We start from the raw sequence: 7083 nt of genomic DNA, 5'->3' as shown, positions 1-7083 counted from the left end.
TTACTAGAAAAAACACTAGATAGTACTAATAAAGAAGGTTTAAGAATTAAGATAGCGTTTGTTTCGAGGTATTGAAATAGAGATTGAGAGACTGAGACTCAATATTATTTTTGTTGGGCCAGAGACTAGTACTAAAATTTCTGTCTCTGTCCCTAAAATTTCAGTATTTCAGTACCTCCAAAAAGTAGGGACATAAGAGACTGAAATATTTAGAGACAGATACTGAAACTTTAATAACATTTTATACCTAAAATACCCTCATTTTAGTTAATTAATTCCAATTTTACTCTTTGTACAAATTAAATTAGAACTTCATTCTTGTTTCAATTTCTGTTTCCCACTTTGCACCAAACAGAATATTAAAATTTATTTCAGTCACTGTCTCTAAGTCTCTGTCTCTCAATGTCAGTCTTTCAGTCTTTGTCTTTTTACCAGACACTACCTAAATAAATATATTACTAGGTCATTTTCTGTTTCTACAAAATATTATGCTGTCTTTAATAAAAAATTAAAAATAATAAAATAATTTTTAACCATTAACTTTTTAAGTCATATCGATTTTTTTAAGTCCAAAATTATATTAATTTTTTTTGTAAAAATCAGAGGCTATATTCAATCCCTTAAATGACATCCTTTTGAGTGAAAAATTAGATGTCTTAAAAATGATTAATTATTAAAAGTTACTGTATCATTTATTTTTTTTTATTAAGGACCATGCAGTAGTTCTATCATAAAAATTGATAAAAGCCAAATTATATATTTACTTTTACGGATTTGGTGTAAAAAGTATTTTCTCCTTTTTAATACATATCCTTGAAATAACTTCTAGCAAATATATGCAAAGTAATTACCTGTTGTGTATATATACAATAATTTTATTTATACGAAGGTATTATTGTATACATAAGCAATATAATTTTCTCTTTTAACAAAAATGTATTATGTTACATTCAATTTCAATCACTGTTATCATCAGCTATATAATATATATGTAGAGTATTTGTATTTCTTATGTCGTAGAATTTTGCTATTAAACTGTATTTCAATAATAGATGACTCGTGATTGTTGTTGTTTTAGTGTATGTAAAGAATTATTTATTTACTATTCTAACTCTTCATTACTTTCAAGCTACCAAAGAATTAAAAAAAGGAGACTCAATGGTAGGTTGGTAACTTGGTATTGTTACATACATGCCAATAAGGTCGCTAGTATAAATTCGTGTCATGAACAGAGTGTGAAAGTATGTGGAAGTTGTTGGGTAGTTTCTTCTGGAGTTTTCAATTATGACAAGGGATCGAGAATTATATATAAAAAGGTGGACTATTGTCATGAGTTGATAAGAAAGATAAGGACATATGCTATGGGGAGGAAGTGGATATATAGTCTATAATTTGAGTATATCTCAAGAAAAAGCAAAAGTAGATATATTCCGAGTATTTAAATGGTACATATTAACTAATATGTAGTATTTATTGATATAAAAATTTACATAGAGTTATCTTCATCTAAAATTAATAATTAAAAATAATTAAATAATAATTTAATTAAATTTATTAAATTATCTCATAATTTTAATTATTAATAATATCACATAAATTATAAATATAATTACATAAAAATTTTCGATATAGATAAAATCAACAATAAAGTGATGAGAATTTAAAGGTGAGTTCATGATCATCACATTTAATTTTTATTCGATCCGTTTTCAGTTACTTACTATGAATCTTGTCAATTTATTAATTTCTGTTTTATCTGTTAACTTAAACATTGGTTTAACTTTTTCGATGCTGCTTTAAATATTAACTATTTTACTTGTTTGATTGTTTATTGTAATTTTAGAATATGTATTAAATTATTTTTTTATTGTAGTCTATGACAATAATAAAAAAATTTTACACTAATCCATGACCTAATAAAATATATAAATTTAATTATAATTTTGGTCTATATATTTTTAGCTTTATTTTTATAATTTTTCAATCAAAAAATACGTAATACAATCTTTTATCTTTGCATATTCTTTGTGTATTTTTATATATTCTTTCAGTTTTATTATGATATTAGAATTCGATTTTGAGCTCTACTAATATTCATGTATAAACTAACTAATTTAGATCATAAAATTCTTTTAATTTTCTTCCCATAATGAATGATCATTCTTTCATTAACACTGTCAGTTGTCCCTTTATCTCTCTACTCTATTCTAAGTCAAGGAAAAAAAATACATCAAGCAACTTCATCAGAAGCCTCTTTTAAATATCTCATTAGCCCAACACTCTTCTCTCATGACATTTATAAAAAAAGTTGAAACTCATCCTCTAGATTGCAAAACTAAAAACAACCATTCTTCCAATAAAAAAATCTATTCTTCAAATTAACTTGGACTTTTGCTAAATCCAACTATTTATTATTTTCGTTCTTTCAATACTTGGATCATTGATTTTGGTGTCACACATCACATTGCATCAAATTTGTCTTGGTTTATTTTTTACACACAAATTTTTTTTATTATTGTTCATTTAATAAATGGCTCTCAAATTACTATTTTTTAAAAAGGCATTATTCAATTTTTACCATCCTTAATTCTTCATGATATTCTTTATTTACCTCATTTCAATTTTAATATTATCTCCATATCAAAAATTACTTCCGCACTCAAATGTGTACTCACTTTTTTTATCTTCTTTTTACACTCTACAAGCCAACAATTTAACTACGATTGATTTGGGCAGAATAAGAAAGGAATTATATATCATTGAACCCAATTTCAATAAAAATTCATCCACTGCACATTCCGTAAATTCTATCCAATCCCACCCATTACACCTTTAAATATATGACATTTTTGTTTAAGATATCTTTCTGGACAAAGACTCAATCATCTACATAAACATTTTTTTTATTTCTATGCATCATGACGAGACTTGTGACATTTGTCATCTTTCTAAGTAAAAGAAACTTTCATTTTCTCAAAGTTTTAACAAAGCTAATGCAAATTTTGATTTATTACATTTTGATATTTGGAGTCCGTTTCGACAAAATTCTATTCATAATCATAAGCATTTTTTTACTATTATTGATGATTTTAGTCGCTTTATATGATTATTTTATTAAAATCAAAAGGAGAAGTGCGAAATTATGTAAAGAATTTTATTACTTGAGTTGAAACACAATTCAACTCTCAAGTCAAAGCTGTCTATTCTGATAATTGACCAAAATTCATTTTACATTATTTTTATGTTTCAAAGGGCATTATTCATCAACGTAGTTGTGTTGAAATTCCCCAACAAAATAAAAGGGTAGAACACAAGCATCAATATATTTTAAATATAAATCGTGCTCTTATATTTTAATCTAATTTACCATCATCTTTTTGGTCTTATGCTATTAAACATGTTGTTTATTTAATGAATAGAGGTTCATTATCTGTAATTAATTTTAAAATACTATTTGAGGTTTTATTTAATCATCCACCAAATTATCATAATTTTAAAGTTTTTGGATGCTTATGTTTTATTTCTATACTAATGACAAATAAATCAAAATTTGACCCAAGAGTAAAAAAGATTGTGTTTATTGATTTTCAATATGGTTTTAAAGGATATATTGTTTTTGTTTTAGAAAGTAAAAGGATTGAGATTTCTAAAAATGTGATTTTTTATGAAATGATCTTTCCTTTAGTCACCAAAAAAAAAAATCTAATTCTATATATCTAATCCAACATTATCAAACATGCCTTCTCAAAAATAAAATTTTTCTTTCAGTTGGACCCTTACTCATACCTGTTGACCCACTTTCATCTAATTCTTTCTTTTCTCCAACAACTTCTCCTTCTTCTTAACTGTCCTTTTCTCCAACAACTTCTCCTTCTTCTTAACTGTCGTGTACTAACCAACTTGAACCCATGACCACCGAAACTATTTCAAGTTATACACTCTCTCTTGCTTTTACAGTAGACATACACTAATTCCTCATCACCTCTTCATCTCACGTCACCTTCCTCATCACCTGAATAATCCTGTCCTTGTCATTTCGACCGATCTCACCGACCTCCAGTATATCTTTTTGATTAATTATTTGTGCAATTTCTCTCTCAACTCCACAAATCTTTCCTTCAAAGTGTCGGTATCCTCTATCTTCAGTTATATCTTTTTCTTTTCTTTCATCGTCACATCATAAGTTTCTTTTATCGCTACATTATGATATTGAGTCAATGTCTTTTAAGGACACCAATTAATACTCTAATTGGTATAGTGTTACGAAAAATGAGTTGGATGCTTTTGAGTTGAACAAAATTTGGCGTCTTGTTGATTGCACTGCAGGTGTTAAGCCCTACAAGTTTGATAGTTCAGTTGATTGATATAAGACACGCCACTATTATTTTTTATTGGGAAACTCTTTAATATATTAGAAGACCAAAAAACAAATCACCGTTATCCGCTCATCCACTAAAGCAGAATATTATACACTTGTCAACACAACTTGTGAATTTTAATGGATACTAAATATGTTACAATTTTTACGCATCTCTTCAATCCACCCATCAGTTTTATATTGTGATAATTAGAGTGTCCTTCATATTACTGCTAATTCAATTTTTTATGAACGGACCAAACATTTAGATGTTAATTGTCACTTGGTTCGACAAAAAATTCAAATTGGAGTGATAAAACTTCTTCCCATTCTCTCTTCTAGGTAGCTAGCTAACATCTTCACTAAACATTTGTCTCCTTAACCCTTCCATCTTAATCTCAATAAATTTGGTATTTTTGACATCTTTCATCCTCTCGTTTGCAGAACCATATTAAACTACTTTTCAACTTTAGTCTATAACAACAACAAAGAAGTTTCGGCCTGTAAATTCAGTCTAACAAAATACATAAATTCAATTACAATTTCAACTTATATATTTTTAACTTTATTTTTATAATTTTCAATTAAAAAATAAATAACACAATTCTTTATTTTTGTCTATTCTGTACTTTTCATGTATTTTTTAGATTTTATTAGTATGATTAACTAAAAAGTGAAATGGAGTTGAAATTAATAGTTATTCCTATAAAATATTACAGAATTATTTTATTTTATTTTTTATTTATTTAATTTTTAATTATTTTTATTGGATTTTTGTTGAATATTTAATTAATGTTTATCCTGAAATAAAAAACTCCTTGGATTACATTTTATATATTATGACATGTTGAACTTCATAATTCAATAAAAATTTTGAATAATTCATTAAATAAGAAAAACTATGTATAGAAGAAAATAAGAATTTTCATGTAAGATATTTCGGACTTTTTAAATGGCAAAAACGAAAACGATAACTTTCTTTTCTTTTAAATCACATTTAAAGATATACTATATTTTTAAAATTGAGTCAATTTTTATAAATATTTGTTAAAAACCTTCAAAATATCTATGTTGTATCAATGATATTATATGAATCTTAGAATTTTAATTAATCATATTCATAAATCACACTATAACAAAAAAAGAAATAAATGTTAGTATGGTATTTCCTCAAATGAAAATATTATGCACCTCTAGTCATAAGTTTTTAACTAACCAATTCATAAGTTTTTAGTTATCATTTTTTTATAAGAATATCTTATTTGTTATCAAGCAAAAGAGTTTACTTTTATTAATAATTAATTTTAACAATTTATTATATAAAAAATAAAACAATCTAAATTGTATAATTCTATATTCATTTAATTATTAAGTTTTATTACAAAAAATTAAAATAATTAATTTTTATGCTGAATATTATCTAAAAATATATTTTTCACTATATGTAAATATACAGTTGGATATTAGTATAAAAATTTTTATATATGTTTATAGTTTATAAATTTAAATTAAAAATAAATTATTTTTTTATATAATTGAATCTTTATTTTAATTTTAACTAGTGTATAAACCTGAGCACGAAAACATTTATAAAAGTAAAAAAAATTATATGCTTTGATATTTAAAATAAAAATATAAAATAATTATTATTTTAAGAAATTTATAAAAATTATTATCAAAATATCAAAGTTTAATTTAAAAAAAGTGAGTAATAATTATTTTATACTTTTTAATGTAAAATAATTATACACTGACACATAATTTAAAATAAAATTAAAATATTTACATTAGAATACTATTTTTTTCAAAGACTTCTCTATAAACAACATTGATGGTTGAATTTATAAACATTTCTACGTGATTCATAAGTAAAACTTTTAAATCTCTCTTACTCTTAACTCTTGAAAGTGCCACATATAGTTGGCCATGTGTAAAAACTGGTTTGGGCAAGTACAATCCAACATGAGATAAAGTTTGTTCCTGAAACTTATTAATTGTCATGGCAAACGATACTATTATGGAATTCGTTGGAATCTAACTGGGACGGTTTTATTTGTTGGTACCATATTCATTCTTGAAATCAAAGCAATATGACCAATATTGCTACCAGTTAAGACTTCACATTCTATGACATGATTTTCAAGCTTTCTAACTTGTAACCTTGTACCATTACAAAGACCACTGGATTAGTCAATAATTCAATATTCCTCAATAACATCACCGGAACACCAACCTTGAGTATTAATTTATGTGGAGGCAAACCAGAGCAATTTATGCTATTTAGTAATTCAGGACCATAGAGATCTAGTTGACTCTCCATATTTCCTTCATCCATACAAATAGAATCCGAACTAAGATATAATTTTTTTCTCCAGAAATGATGGCCATCAGATGGTTGTTGACCTCTTCAACGATGTCTAGTGTGGGAGCCAGTATAGTTCTTGCTTTGAAAAAATCCTTTGAGGACATGTTTTCCAAAATATTTGGATAAGAAAAATGAACTAACTCATCAAATGCCTGATCCGAAGAAGGAATAACAATATCTCCTGGAAGACATATCTCAGATTCACCATCCATATTGTCACTTATTAGACCATCACCAACTTTCAATAACCACTCACCAAATTGTTCTGTCTCATCTTGATCTGAAGCAGTCGTCCCTACAGAAAGTCTCATGTTTTTTGTTAGTTTGAGCACCTAATAAAACTTCCAAAGGTAAGACGAAT

The sequence above is a fragment of the Arachis hypogaea genome, chromosome 5 (assembly GCF_003086295.3).
Source record: "Arachis hypogaea cultivar Tifrunner chromosome 5, arahy.Tifrunner.gnm2.J5K5, whole genome shotgun sequence".
NCBI classification, from domain to species: domain Eukaryota; kingdom Viridiplantae; phylum Streptophyta; class Magnoliopsida; order Fabales; family Fabaceae; genus Arachis; species Arachis hypogaea.
This window is presented reverse-complemented; position numbering follows the sequence as displayed.